A 16,041-nucleotide genomic window follows, 5' to 3' on the forward strand; every position below is an offset into this window, starting at 1 on the left:
AGAGAGAGAGAGAGAGAGAGAGAGAGAGAGAGAGAGAGAGAGAGAAGAGGGAAGGAGGGAGATGTTGTCTGCGAGGGCGCGCGCGGATAAACGGGTGTCATGTTGTCTATATAGGAAACGAGCGCGAGGTTGGATAGAAAAGGGAGAGAGAGAGAGGAGGAGAAGGAGTAGAAGGCAAGTAAGTTTCGCACTCTATCAGGAGAGAAGAGGCCACGGGGTTTCCCCGGGGCGGGTGCTGTGGCGAAGTTCGAATGGCTTGTTAGCCGGAGGGTTCGCATCCGCAATTGAAGGGGGGGAGGGGAGGGGAGGGGCAAACTCGCGGGGGTGATGGACTAGTTATATCACTACGTAGGACGCGCGCGCGAACCTGTAAACCCGCTACTACGGCGAACCATAACTGGCCCGTCACTAACTTGTCGGGGCACCGGGGCTACTGACGAGCCGTTGATTCATAAATCAAACCGCGCGGCTAGGCTCGGCTCGGCTCGGCACCGCGGCAGCAGTCACGCGAAGGTGCCAGCCGCGCCGTTTAACGCTGCCACTGATTCTAACGCCGTTGCAGTTAGTTCGGTCCGATGCGCGGCCGGAAATCCATGTTTCGAGCATTTGATCCAACATGGAATATACTACAGTCTGCGCGAATGCGGGCTGTCCCGGGATACAGCACGCGGCCGTACACGCGTCGAAGCCGCGAGATTTCGTTGTATCGAACGAGCTCGACTCGCTCGGAGAGTATGGTCTAGAAAATGCAACGTTGGCCTATGAATAATTGAAGAGCCAGGAAGAAAAATTAATTAGATCGCAGCTGATCCATCCCCGCAATCATATTGCACTGTGGCGTTAGTCGCGAAAAAGTATATGTAATTTTTGATCGCATATAGTCTGAAATTAGCGTTTCTGCATGCCGCACGACTCATTTAATAAAGAATATGCAACAATGATTTTTCTTTTCGACTTGTAGATTAATAAATGACTGGGTATTTTTGATGAAAAGATGTTGAGAGAGATCTGCTTTTATTAAGTACTAAAAATTTTTTAAAATCACAGATTTTAATATAAAAGTTAAAATGTAAAAAAACTAGTGTATAAAAATCAAATTAAACCATTTTAAATAATGTATGAAAATTTATGTATTGTACCTACAAGTGAAAAAAGTTGAAAATAAAGATGTAAAATGTGTCTACAAACAGTTATTACGATAGATATAATTTTACGCTTAAATATAATTTTAATTACTATGAAACGCTACACTAATCATTTTCATATCATATGTGGGATTTTACGTAATGTAGCTAAATATATTTGCAATTTCTTCGGACCAAATCTCGTTGAGGACATTACATAAATTGCTAAATTCATACTGAATACTACATTCTCTCCCTTACAGCTTGCGCTGTGTGTATCTGCGATGTTGCTTTGTAGTTTTCACAGAAGGAAGTGATCTTGCGTCAGTTACACCAGTGTGCAAGCGGACGCCGTTAGGAAAAAAAAGCGAGCACGGCCGCTTCTAAAGCAGCTCATAAACAAGTTACGTTGTAAAACACGTTCATTTCTGTGTTAGCTGTGCAGTCTACAACGGACGGTAGTCAGTAAAATAGAGCTTCTTACGCGAGTCTTCTGGTTCTAACTTCATATACAAAGTGAGACCCGACGAACACGCCGGCACCAGTGCACTAACTCTTTTAACGCGGTTGCGACTTCGAAGGAGGTTAAACGTCCTCCCTAGCGCTATAAACTTACTGGCTACACCTACTACAAACAACAGAGGGCGACCACCGTGAAATAACGTTGTCTGGGTTAAAATGTTACTCTTTTTTAAGCATTCTTTTTCGGAAAAAAAAGGAGACGTAAAATGCAAAGTGAAAAATAATCTAATCGAAATTTCTTTCGAGCCTAACTCAACTTCTGGTTTTTACAAATCAAACTGACCTAATTCTCAATGAATAAAATGTATATATTTAAAATAAGATCTTTTAAACAATTTCTAAGGAAATATACAACTGTTATAATATTAAAATAATAAAGCAAATAGAAAAGGCGTAAAAAATAGTTTCGGTTTACTATTTTTATAGCTAGATATCAACTTTATCGATTGGCAGTTTTTCGAATCTATTCAAAGCTAAATATGACATATAAAAAAGATTTAAACTAAACAATCTTTTTTATCTTTTTTATCTTTTTTATCTAAAACGTCCACAGAACATTTTTTTATATCAGTCAATATTAATAGAAATAGAATGGTGGTAAAAATTATTTTAGTTTTATAAACATATACAGTAAAGTGAAAATGTTTTGTGAAATTTCCTATGAAACGATTCCTGTAACAGGTTCACAGGAAGTTGCATGTAACGAGACACGCGCAGAAAACAGCACAAGATCTATCAGTAAAAGCAGACAACGAAACAGCCTGCAACGAGCATTGCTGCAAACATGCACAGCAGTAGGCAAGGTAGCTTGTCAAGGAATCCAGCAACAAAACGCGCTTTGTGTGCCGTGAGCGTAAAGCTCGTGTTCTGTTGCCTCGTATACTCCGCAGGTTGCAATTCAGGTGTATCGTAGATTAGATTTTTTTAGTCTAATCTGCATAGCAATCTTAAATCAATTATGTTATACGCGCTTATCTTCTAGATGCGACAGTAAACCCGCAATGAGCTCTATTTCGTACTCTGCAAAGCAACGTGGGGAAACAATGTGCGTGCCTTTATGCCCGCGGTCTTCCGCCCTCCCTCGCGTGTCCCGAATATCGTGAAAGCGCGCGAACGATGCAATGAATAAGTGAGTCTGGCAGTGACATGAAATTTTGTCTCGAAGCCTTTTCATTTCCAAGTTTCCGTTCGCCGTGGCCGGAAATAAACTTTTTACCAACGACGTCAACGCCTCGAGACTCTAGAGTACACCACGAGTATAGAAACGTCCGCTAAGTACATTTTTTATCGAAGCCGTGGTAGCGACGCGACTGACGAAAAAGATTGACGCCGCGCTGAGATGAGAGAAAATTTAACAAACGGATAAACACAATGCACTCTATGTAAATATATATCTTGTTTTGTAAAAGACTCAGTTTTAAATAGAACAATGTATTCCGATATATATATATATATTTTTTTTTATCAAAATTTGATCGAACGCTGATTTTTTAAGTTTCAATATTGAGATGTTAATGTAAATCTTAATAAGTAAAAGTCGAGATCGACATTTTTGAATTCTCTGTCACCGAACAACCCGCCATAACAGCGGATAATATCGTGTTGCGACCTTTGTCGCGCACAGGAATGTGTCGCGTTCTTGCATCAAAAGTTACATCGTTAGTAGAACTTCGAGTTTAAATAATAAACGACTCGCAAGTGTAACAGCGTGATTGGATAAACGTATCCACACTTGATAGAACTTAGTCTCAAGACGCATTCGTTTCCGTAATGCTCCTGTTTCCCAGTAAAAATAAACTTTTTGTGACACGGACTTCGAACTGTCGGGCTCACCTTGCGTATATCGGGTGAGCAGTCAAGCATGTATTAAATGTCTCTCTGTTGACTTTGAATATCGCGCAGGCGATTGCATAGGACCGGTATTTCGTGGTATTTCGCCGATTCTCATGTGACAATTCTTAAGACGCAAGATCAAGAATATTGTGAGCATTGAAAGAATATTTGAAAGATAAGAATATTTTCATCTTTTATGAATAGTTGAGAAAAGGTGAAATATTATGTACACAAACAGAATAAGAATAAACAGAATAAGAAATTTTTTTAACAAAATGTACAGTACGAAATTTAGGATTATACAAATAATAATATATATAAGATAAAGACACAATTTCGTTCTTCCCTCATTTTAAAACATGTATGTAATATAAGACGCTCCGAGCGATTGCTTCGTCGATAGCCCGCACCTTGAAACGATCCTACGTCAAAGGAATAACACGCGAGCACCTCGAAATAACGTTGTACGCTTGACAAACACTTCGGAAATTTCTTTGAAACTTCGATCATGCTGCACTTCGGCACGAAGCAAGTTTGAAGTTTCGATCGGCGACGAAAGCGCAAGGTTTACACGGCGAGAAGATTTAACAGAGTTATCGTACATCGATTACCGTTGAAAATACGAATGTGTAGAAATGTTGGACACAAAACGTGATATATTTATCTGATATATTAATATCTTCAAAAAATTTATTAAAATACTAAAATATTTTTTTAATAAAGTGTTTTTCCTGCAGTTTCATATGATTGTAGATATAACTTTAATCTCAATAATCGTGTGCTCATCCTACATTAAAACGCAAACACTAGCAACTTTTCTCGCTAACCCAAAGAGACTTGTCCCAGATTCGGTATCAACTTCTGTGTACGAAAAGAGCGTTCATTAAACAACGACGTTCGCATAGACGAGGCGCCTTGCCATGAATCTTCCTACGGCGACAAAGGATTTGTCAGAATCACTGCGAAAATCGTACAAAGAAACTACTGTCGAGATTATCCGCCCGATTTTCAGTCTGTTAGATCAAAGTTATTTCCAATATATACCGCGCGTATCTCCGCGCAGTTACGAACTGCTTCATAAATATACACGGGGCCGAATGCAGGGCCAAACGCGGGCTCTCTAAATTACTTTTACATCGTACGCTTTGGAACGAACGCTTCCAACCAGCTGACAGAGAAATAACGCCCGACCTGGTCGACAAAAAGTTTCGAAATCCCTTTGAAGTTACGGGACACGGGGAGTTTTTCGGCGAGTAACAGCGCAATGGAAACTCCGCTACTTCGGATGTACACCGAAACGCGTGAACCCCTAAACGAGTTTCTCCGGGAGAGAGTAGAACTCCGCCGTCATTCGCCACCCTTGTTTCCCATCTCGTCGGCGCATCTTCGCGCGAGTATGGGCGACTGGGGGACGCCCAGCGACAAGTTCTATTAATTAAAGACTAAGTAATGCGTACTACAAGTACGCTCTTTCTACGTTTTAAATTGCTCCTTGTTACGCTATACTGCGAGCTGGCATATAATTTGAAGAGAACAACTTACCGCTCCGCTGCAGGTGGTGGATCCACGTTGCGTGCGTTGCGCAGCTCCTGCAAACAGAAAGAGAGAGAGAGAGGAGCATATTAGTAATGTCCGATGTATGAAACTACCATTTGTAGAACTATAATGCAGTGAGTTGGTACACGCGAAACGACAGAAACTTCCTATTCTACGCAATAACGACAGTTGAAATTAACACTCGTTTAGCTCGCTATTTTAGAAGCGATGTTAAAATATAATTGTCGAGCGTATAAAATAACGTTAGAAACGGTTTAATGCTTTCTATGCAATAGAGTAAAATCATGCAGCAAGTGGGAACATTTGTTAAATTTATGAAGAACGACGAGACTACCGCGACATGGAAAAAAATCGATTATATAATAAATTATAAAAATGGACTAAAGTCTCCTCTTTCAATTATTTTCAAACTAAAATATAAATTTTCCATTCTACATAGCACATCGTATACAAATGTCTAATATTTTAATATTAAAAAATTGTTTATCTTGCTTTAAAATTAAAACTTATTATTTTTCTCCTTTTTTATGGCTATTCACAGAGGCATCTGTGTTTTATTTAACTTTGTAAAGAACGGATAAAAGATGGCACATTAGGGACTGGGTTAGTCGTGTTATGTGGTCCTACAAGCTAGATAAATTAAAAAAAAAAAAAGTCGTTTCGCCGCCGTGCATTATAGTGTACTATCTACATTTAATCCTAAATTTTCATCGTGCTGCTTCGCGCTCGGTCGGGTGTGAGCAGAAATTCTTATTAAACATCCAGGATTCTAGTGAACACAGGCGAAAAATCGCGTACGAACGCGGAACGGATGTGTTTACGATCCCGCCGAGATTTTCCTCGATGGGACTCACTGTTGACGCAGCGCGGTTGACATTCGGCTTTCGCCGGGGAAAAGAGACCCGACGTGAGAATTGCCCGTGTAAACAAGACCGGGTTTGTCGAAAGCGAAGGAGAACCGCAGGTGTGGAGTTCGTAAAACGAGGACGACGAAGATGCGACGTGGTCGCATACGGCAAAAAAACACGCGCTCCCCTAGCAACACTTCGAGTGTGTCCTTGTAGTCGCGAATGGAATAAGTAATGCGAACCGCGACAGGAGATTTAGCGTGGAGCTTCTTCTTCGTATACAACCTCATTACGTGTCGGAGACGTATTTTTGGGGCTGAGCTGGTGTAACAACGCCGTAAATTGCGGCAATCGCTCAGTTACTTAAAATATATCCTTCGCAATAAAGAGAACAAAGTTTTCATTTACAATTCTTATTTAATTTCATAAATAAAACATGTACATGTGCAATAAATTGCTTTTCTTTATTTTAATTTCGACTATTTAAACATTCGAACGTAAAATATTTACATCCAAATTACTGAAAAATTTTAAACGACGCAGAAAACGACATTTTACACAGATTTATTGCTCTTTAATGGCGTTTTCGATTGAATGCGCCCTTTTTCAGTTTTCTATATTCGATTAGCTTGTCCTCCACTAGTGTAGGGCGCCATATGACCAACCATTACGTTTAACGCGGAACGCGTTTTTAGTGACACTGATACGAGATGCTGGTGCATCTCAATCAAAAACGCCATAAATCTCTTTATTGCTGCGCTAAGTAATATGAATATTTCTATGCTCGCAATTGCGAGTGAATGTCTAAATATGAAAAATAACTCGGCATCTATACCTGTATTAAACCAGTCCCTCCACTATCATTAAAAAAAATTAACATTTTTAGCGATAAATTACTTACCACAACGTTGTTCTGCCGGCGCCCGATGCTCCTCCTGAGCCTTCTCCTCCTCTCAGTAGTCCTTCGAAGCACTCACAACATTGAATCACACGCGTTCGCGGCGCACGCCTTGCTCGCGTGCGTGTCCGAAAAATCGCGCGACTCACATTAAACGACACTCCCGACATCGCAGGCGAATCGAACCGAACTGTCCAAGCTGCGACGTTACGCGCGAATTTCGTCCGCGTTTCAGACGACCACATTTTTCAATTGGGGCACGATTCTCTCAAAACAGAGGGCAAAGGTAAGCTCGAAGAAGATGAGGTGCGATTAGTCATCCAATCAACCGACTAGATACAAGACATCTGAAAAGCAATCGGTAGCGTTTGACTAACTCCGGTAGCCGTCCTCGACTACCTTCGACAGTCCGGCTATCTGTACAACTAGCGCGTTGCACGTAGAACCGAAGATTGCCCTGCCGTAGTCGAGATTTTATGATTGAAACCGACCTTTCCCTCCCCCGAGCCAAGCCTAAAGTCAAAAAAAATCGTGTCCCAATATTTGTCATACAGCAAAAATGCGTTCATCTATAGATTCGCTATAACTCTCGGCATTAACGGCACTCCCGACGCGCATTTTGTTATACTATACGACGGAACGAATATATTTTGTAGCACCGATTACGCGCACAAAGTTGATCTGTAAAATAAAAAAATAAATGCAGATTAGTGTTTGAAATAATTAATATTAATAAAATAATTACTGCGCACATTAAACTTTATATTCGTTTGTTTATGCACACGTCTAAACAAAGAATTAAAATTTTCAAAAATATATTTTTTGAATAAAGAAAAAAGTTTAATTAGTTGAAATAATAATATGTAAAAAATTTCTAAAAATGGTGAATATTAATTTACTATTATAAATATTTTACTAAATATTTAAAGTATTTTAAATATTTTATATCCGCTACATTATATAATATTTTATATGCAAAATTTTGCGAATAACAAATAAATGAATTATTGCTTACCGTAAAGTTGCTCCGCCGGCGCCCGATGCTCCTCCTGAGCCTCCTCTTCCTCTCAGTGGTCCTTCGAAGCACTTACACTGAATCACACGCGTTCGCGGCGCATGCATTGCTCGCATGCGTACCTAAATACGAAAATCGCGCGATACTTAAAACGACACTCCCGACATCGCAGGCGAATCGAACCGAACTGTCCAAGCTGCGACGTTACGCGCGAATTTCGTCCGCGTTTCAGACGACCACATTTTTCAATTGGGGCACGATTCTCTCAAAACAGAGGGCAAAGGTAAGCTCGAAGAAGATGAGGTGCGATTAGTCATCCAATCAACCGACTAGATACAAGACATCTGAAAAAGCAATCGGTAGCGTTTGACTAACTCCGGTAGCCGTCCTCGACTACCTTCGACAGTCCGGCTATCTGTACAACTAGCGCGCTGCACGTAGAACCGAAGATTGCCCTGCCGTAGTCGAGATTTTATGATTAAAACCGACCTTTCCCTCCCCCGAGCCAAGCCTAAAGTAAAAAAAAATCGTGTCCCAATATTTGTCATATAGCAAAAATGCGTTCATCTATAGATTCGTTAAAATACGGCGTTTCGTACTCGCGCGAAACTATCACGCCACTCCCGACGCACGTTTTATTATATTACGAAATTACGGCGGAACAAATACGACGCGATTTGAAGCGCGAAGGTTTATCTGTAAAATATAAATACATATACATACATTATAACAGCGTTCAAAACAGGTTTATGAGAAATAATAATATTATTATTAAGCTACACTGTAATTTATTTCTAATTTTAATTGTGTAATTCTAAATCATTATACAGTTGGTCTATTATAAGGTTGAAAAGATTGTTGTAGCAAGATCAATATTGTATAGCAGAAAAAGATTTCAGAATCATTCCAAAGATCGTCATTCTGAAAAAAAATCGATATGTGAAAAAGATTCTGTATATATTAAAAGTAAATTTTTTGAAAATTGTTTGGTGGATGAAACAAAAGTCTAAAATCTTTTTCGTTGCAAAATTGATTTTGTGCTACTTAATATTGTATTGCATGTTAAAGAATTTTATTTCCATATTGCATTAAAACTTATTCCATTTTGAGATCAAATTTATCCGATCACATTTAAAGTATAATAAGATTTTATTCCTATTTTTAAAACACACTGTAGAATTAATAAGTTTTTCAAATTTGCATTATTGATTGATAAAACTTCTTGATGAAAAAAAATCGCGAAATCATTTTTGGTACTCGACCAACGTATCTGCAAAGTATAAGTAAAAACTGCATAATTTACATATAGGAAGAACAAGTTTGCCTAGTGGTATGCCACATTTCTGGGTCGTAATAAATTTGAGTAATATTCAACTTTTATAATGAGATGTGATTCGAGAATTATTTGAATTTCGTTAACAGAGATTTCCATTTGAAATCAAGGCTTTTAATTAGCGCGGAATAAAACTTTCAGTGCTCTACTCTGTTGAATGAAAATCAAATAACACGTCGTCAGTGATAACAGCGCAAACATTAGCGTGGAATATCAGAAATCGGCAAGAAACATAGTATCGTTGATTGGCACAGGCGCTTGCTCAGCGGTGCGTTTCTCTGAGCAGTAAAAGCACGGGCCCGTTAAAACACCAATTAGAGTTTCACCGAATCACATCTAATAAAAAAGATTTTTACTTTTACCATTAAAAGCTCACGTGCTATTTAGCGATAATGTATAACAATGTATCGTTGCGGCACAATACAGTTCTAAATTCCTGCGTCCCTCCCCCACACGCGCTATTGTTCCCCGCTCTCTATTCTGGTTTCTGACAATATTCCAATCAATATCCAAGTTTACAATTCCGTTTGTCAAACAGGTCGGCGAACGCGCGAGCACGTCAAAATTTTGCTGCAAGCTTAAAAATTTTGGCACAGACCACTTCGCTATAAATCAATTTCCGAGTCATCCGATAAACGTACATCCGTTCCCGCTGATAAATCCGTTTAAGCCTGTCTCCCTTCAAGAGATTGAGAACTGAAACGACAACGCATCTTCTCTGACTATATCTGTATTTCTATCCCCCTCGAAATTCATTACAAAACTGATAAAGTATATCACGCCAAACCCGCACTGACGTACGTCGGGAAACGCAATTAGAAGATTAGAACAGAAGTGAACCGCACGGTACGACCGAGTCTCACTTTCGCGTGTACGTAGCACTATGTGGGTGTGCATGCACACCCGAGTACGCCACCGAAATTTCCGGACTGTCAATGAAACTGCAACTGCAATTTACGTCATGAACGACATTTGCTGTAAACCACACGTGCAAATTTCAGTATATTGCGCATCATTGTCTTGTGAAAAGCAAAAATAATGGGAAAAAAACGAAGTATAATTGTTATATAATAATATAATAATATATAATAATTATATAATAATATATACATATAACAATAGTTATATGTTTTCAACGATTTTTATCGCGTTTTGCATTATTAAATCTATAACAATTAATTCTATGCTTACCAACGGAAAATGCATGATAAAAAAAATCTACGAAAAACTTTCAATTTATGTAGTGCACAATTCTATGTATAATTAAGAAATAAATTATACTAAATAACACGTTATTTTTATTTTAGAACTAAAGTAAACAAAAAAAGAGTTAAGTTCAAACATCTCGAACAATTCCATCAGATTAAAGCAGTGATCAATTTGCAATGTCAACTTGAAATGTTTGAAAATTCAAACAATTCAGACCGAGTGAAGAAAATTCGAGCAATTTAAATAGAGTGAAAACAATTAAGCAAAAATAGTACGCGTTAAAAACAGAAAATAAACAGTTTTGTGTTTTTTCTTTAAAAGAAGTCAATATCACATTATTAATATTATCGTTATTCCACTGGATATTTGATAAAATTGATTTATAAAATGTTTAAAAGAGATATTTGTCATCTATTCAATATTTCTCTTATTAATAATTTATAGATAATTAAATTTAAGTATAAAAGACTGAAAAAAATAAACTTTTAATATTTAATATTAAAAAATTGAATAATATTTGAAATATCTTTCATTTAAAATCAGATAAATCAGCAGATTATACTAGATATTATTAAATTTTATATCCCACGACCTCTTACAATATTTATAAATCGATTATCTTCAAATAGATTTGCCAATGCTCGATGCCTCCAAGGCCTCCTTTTTTCAGTGATTCATTGATGATTCTTTATCGCACTTAATAGCGAAACAATTAATTAGGATTAACTGAGCTATAATTATTAAGACTTTACAATTTAAAAATATTTACTCGCGGAGTAAAAAGTAGACAAACATTACGGAGAAAAATCAAAAGTTGCGTACTAACTTTACTCGTTAGCCGCCGCGGTTATTCTATTGTACACCTAAATTTTCATGTGCGCTTTCTATGTTTTATGCGGTATAAATACGCGTAATCGTAAGAAATTATTAATATAGCAAATCAGTAATTACGTGTAAAGTAAAATATTAATGCCTATCAATTTTGGTTCATGTAAAACTAATTACGTAAAGATTTCTGACAATATACAGAGCGATTTCGCGTCTTGCTCACTTGAATATTTCTGTACGATTGAGCAACGTACGATGATAGCAAGGTGGTAGCATGTAAACACAACGGACGTTCGCCGTAACGAAAGAAAACGAAAACAACGCGTCACGAGACGCGCACGATAACATTTGCCATGATACATTTGAAATATTCAACATATTACAAGATAATATATTTTGTATCTCGCGTCAAAAATGTTAACTTTAAAAAACATGTTACTATTCGTATCTCGTATTCATTTTTGTTGTACGCAAGTATTAGTTTAAAAATTAATTCCAGTCAATTAAAATTCCACCTTTTAAAGTATTTATTTATTTAGAGAATTTTACTGTCTGTATTATAATTTAAGTGAACAAAATGAAATATAGATACGAACGGGATGATATATCCAAACCATGATCGCCACTTTGCTGACTGTCTACGCGACGAACATTTGGTTTCCTAAGACATATTCCATTAAAATTCATTGCGCGAATAGTGGAAAAGCAGCTGTCATATTTTCAAATTCCCAATAAAACGCTTTAAATATTTTAAAATTTCAATACAGTGAAATTAATCTTTACGTTAATCAAAATAAAAAAGTTATACTCATACAATAGTGATTCATTTCAATACAAAAATATAAAACATGAAAAACGGAATAGGTATATATAATGGAGTGTATTATCTTGCAATAATATATTTATTAAATTGCCGATCCAAATGTATACTATTTGACATGTATGAAAAACACAGAAAGCGTACGAAAGTTCAAATATATAACAATAGCCGCGACAAGTGACCTGCAAAATTAGGTTGTGCAATTTTCGATTTTCTTTCACTATTATTATCTGTTTTTTATGCCACGTGAGTTGAACGAATTGCAGCTTTGTACAATTGTACTTTCCTTTTATTATAATATTGATAAAATCACGATTGTCATATCTTGATTATTTATTGCTCGCGTGATCGTAATTATCTAATTGTATTTTTGAAAGTAAAGGAGCAGCCGTAGATAAACTATTGAGAGGCCGAAGATACATCAGACATCAGCAACGCAATTTTACTTAAATAATTAATCATTGGTTCATTATTCAAAACATTAATTTATAAATTTACGTGTAAAATATTATACATGAGAAATTAAATATTTATAAATCGATTATCTTCAAATTGATTTGTCAATGCTTGATGAATCCTAGGCCTGCTTCTTTTTTCAGTGATCCATTCATGATTATTTATTGCACTTAATAGCGAAACAATTAATTAGGATTAACTGAGCTATAATTATTAAGACTTTACAATTTAAAAATATTTACTCGCGGAGTAAAAAGTAAACAAACATTACAGAGAAAAATCAAAAGTTGCGTACTAACTTTACTCGTTAGCCGCCGCGGTTATTCTATTGTACACCTAAATTTTCATATGCGCTTTCTATGTAAATTCCCGGGTGTTAATCGTAAGAAATGATTAATATAGCAAATCAGTAATTATTCGTAAAGTAAAATATTAATGCCTATCGATTTTGGCTCATGTGAAACTACTTACGTAAAGATTTCTGACAATATACGGAGCGATTTCCGTCGCGTCTTGCTCACTTGAATATTTCTGTACGATTGATAGCAGGGTGGTAGGCATGTGTAAACACAACAGCGGACGTTCGCCGTGACGTAAGTCAAGGAAACGAAAACAGCGCGCCACGAGACGCGCACGATACACTTGGCACAATACATTTAAAATATTCAACATATTACAAGATAATATATTTTGTATCTCGCGTCAAAAATGTTAACTTTAAAAAACATGTTACTATTCGTATTTCGTATTTATTTTTGTTCTACACCAGTATTAGTTTAAAGATTAATTCCAGTCAATTAAAATTCCACCTTTTAAAGTATTTATTTATTTAGAGAATTTTACCGTCTGTATTATAATTTAAGTGAACAAAATAAAATATAGATACGAGCGGGATGATATATCCAAACCATGATCGCCACTTTGCTGACTGTCTACGCGATGAAAATTTAGTTTCCTAAGACATATTCCATTAAAATTCATTGCGCGGTGAAAAGCAGCCGTCATATTTTCAGATCGCCAATAAAACGCTTTAAATATTTTAAAATTTCAATACAGTGAGATTAATCTTTACGTTAACCAAAATATTAAAAGTTATACTCATACAACAATGATTCATTTTAATACAAAAATATAAAACATGAAAAACGGAGTATATATAACGGAGTACATTATCTCGTAATAATATATTTGTTAAATTGCCGATCCAAATGTATACTACTTTACATGTATGAAAACACAGAAAAACACAGAAAGCGTACGAAAGTTCAAATATATAACAATAGCCGCGACAAGTGACCTGCAAAATTAGTTGTGCAATTTTCGATTTTCTTTCGTTATTATTATCTGCTTTTTATGCCACGTGAGTTGAACGAATTGCAGCTTTGCACAATTGTACTTTCCTTTTATTATAATGTTGATAAAATCACATGATTGTCATATCTTGATTATTTATTACTCGCGCGATCGTAATTATCTAATTGTATTTTTGAGAGTAAAGAAGCAGCCGTAGATAAACTGTTGAGAGGACGGAGATACATCAAACATCAGCGAAGCAACTTTACTTAAATAATTAATCATTGATTCATTATTTAAAACACTAATTTATAAGTTTTCGCGTAAAATACATGAGAAATGAAATAATGAAATGCACCTGTCATAAATATACGACACGCAAACTTCTCTTCATGATATCTTTTTCCTGACAAACAGAAAATTGCAAGCGAAAATTTTATTCGAAGCTATTTATCGTACAAAACAAGGATACGACTCCTTTTCTTCTTAAAAGCGATCTTCATGAAGTAAAATGAGCGGTGTTCGTCAATTGTTAATGTTCTGCTCCTTATATCAAAATCTGGGTTAATGGAAAAGTATCAAAGTATTGGGGAGCATGAAGCTTTTGCCTGCCAACTAAACGCAGAACGCGGTCTTTATTTACGAACTCGCTAAAGAGTTAAGTAATAGAGAAATTCGCGAGGATATTAAACTGCGGAATATATCCACTTGTCCGAGATGCACATAGCTCGCGTTCCGCAACAATTATGAATGTACATAAGATAATAGATTGACACGTACATAAGATCATAGATTATTCTGGGAACCTGCTAGTCAACGTCACTCTGACGCCAAATACGCAACTAATTTGGAAACACCGACTTGCCCTATCAATCTCACCAGAGGAGAGACCAGCTTGGCCGTGAATGCATATTGCATCGAGATGGCATAACAATTCATCATAACACATCCCATATCTCCGTGAATTCTACCGTTGTGCTGCTAATTTTTTTTCACTGCTTAATTATAAAATATATTTCGAATAACATTATTTTAATGTAATGTAATAAATATAAAATAGACATATCTTGTCGCTTAATTTCTTTGCGATTCTCCGCCGCGTGTAAAAGTGACAAATAATGTCAACGTGCATTGATTAAGTCCATCAAATATTAATTTCATCATTTATAACATTAGTTTATTAATTAATGCATCTCTGCGGAACGCCCTGCTATTCGAATGCACACAGCTTGGACGAGTAAGCCCAGCGTATTGAGTTAATCTCGAGATAATGAAGATACTATCTAGAATCACTCGCGAACTAATCTGGACCCGATTACAAACGGAATATGCACAAACACATCACACGATTGATTGTTATTAGTAAACCGATCAAAAATTCGGAAGACTGATTAAACGGAGATATTTAATTAAAACTATAAACCATCCCGAGCGATCGCCGTTAATGTCAGTTTGGGTCACGTGTTTTTGAAATTAATACCGGATATCGACCTAACTGTTTCAACTGGCGTACATGATTACCTTCCACTTTACTACCCTTTGACCTAAATCGAAATCAGCATATATAACAAGCCTTTGCAAACTAATGTCTACCCTGACCTTTATTATTCTAAGTCAAACGTCAAATTAACATCATCGAAGCGTTAATTAAATCTAGTTATTTTTAATGAGAGCATCTTTCGTTATTCTTTCATTATTCCTTAATTAAAAAATAAAAGTATTGGGTAAAAGAATATGTATGAGAAAAATTAAGGCAGACTATACTAACATTAGAATTGTTTAAACTAACATTAGAATTATTCTTTAATTAATTAAAGAATAATAAAATATAATAATCTACGAAGGTAGTAACAATTCTAAATGTTAGTATAGTCCGTCTTAAATTTTTCTTATACATATTCATTTACCGTATAACTTTTGTAAAATTGACCAAAATTTTCTTTACTATTTAATAAAATTACAATGACTGTTCTATCGTGGAAACAACTCATTTTCATCTTTATTGCCTTCTTTATTCGAAGGTCTAACGAAAGCCTTTACGATGAAACCATAATAGCGAAACGAGAGACGCTTCTTCATCATAATATCGTTACGCTCAATATTACATGCTTTTTAAATAAAGCGCAGACCATATCATGTTATCATTTCACAATCAACTTATCAACATACAACGGTAATGGCCATTTCATTTTTCATATTATACGCGGCTAACTACATGCAGTAGGTCTCCGAGCGAACTATGCAACATTTGCGTGACTCGGGGCTGCACTGACCTCCGCAGTCGCACTTAAGATATTAAATTAGA

General features: G+C 36.3%; 2 protein-coding genes across 14 annotated transcripts in view; one reads left to right on the forward strand and one right to left on the reverse strand.

The window, feature by feature from the left end:
* The window catches only part of LOC105676895 (uncharacterized), a 300,604-nt gene that overhangs the window by 227,797 nt on the left and 56,766 nt on the right, over positions 1 to 16,041 (reverse strand). For all 7 annotated transcript variants that reach the window (XR_010890770.1, XR_010890769.1, XR_010890771.1 and 4 more), the window contains exons 5-7: positions 7,798 to 8,493; positions 6,786 to 7,463; positions 5,022 to 5,068 (exon numbers count right to left, since the gene is read on the reverse strand). The gene's annotated coding sequence lies outside the window, so the exon portion shown is untranslated. The remainder of the gene's footprint in view (positions 1 to 5,021; positions 5,069 to 6,785; positions 7,464 to 7,797; positions 8,494 to 16,041) is intronic.
* Positions 1 to 16,041, forward strand: part of Mp (Multiplexin) — a 225,276-nt gene that overhangs the window by 155,346 nt on the left and 53,889 nt on the right. The window lies entirely within an intron of this gene.

Source organism: Linepithema humile, chromosome 6 (assembly GCF_040581485.1).
Source record: "Linepithema humile isolate Giens D197 chromosome 6, Lhum_UNIL_v1.0, whole genome shotgun sequence".
NCBI lineage: Eukaryota > Metazoa > Arthropoda > Insecta > Hymenoptera > Formicidae > Linepithema > Linepithema humile.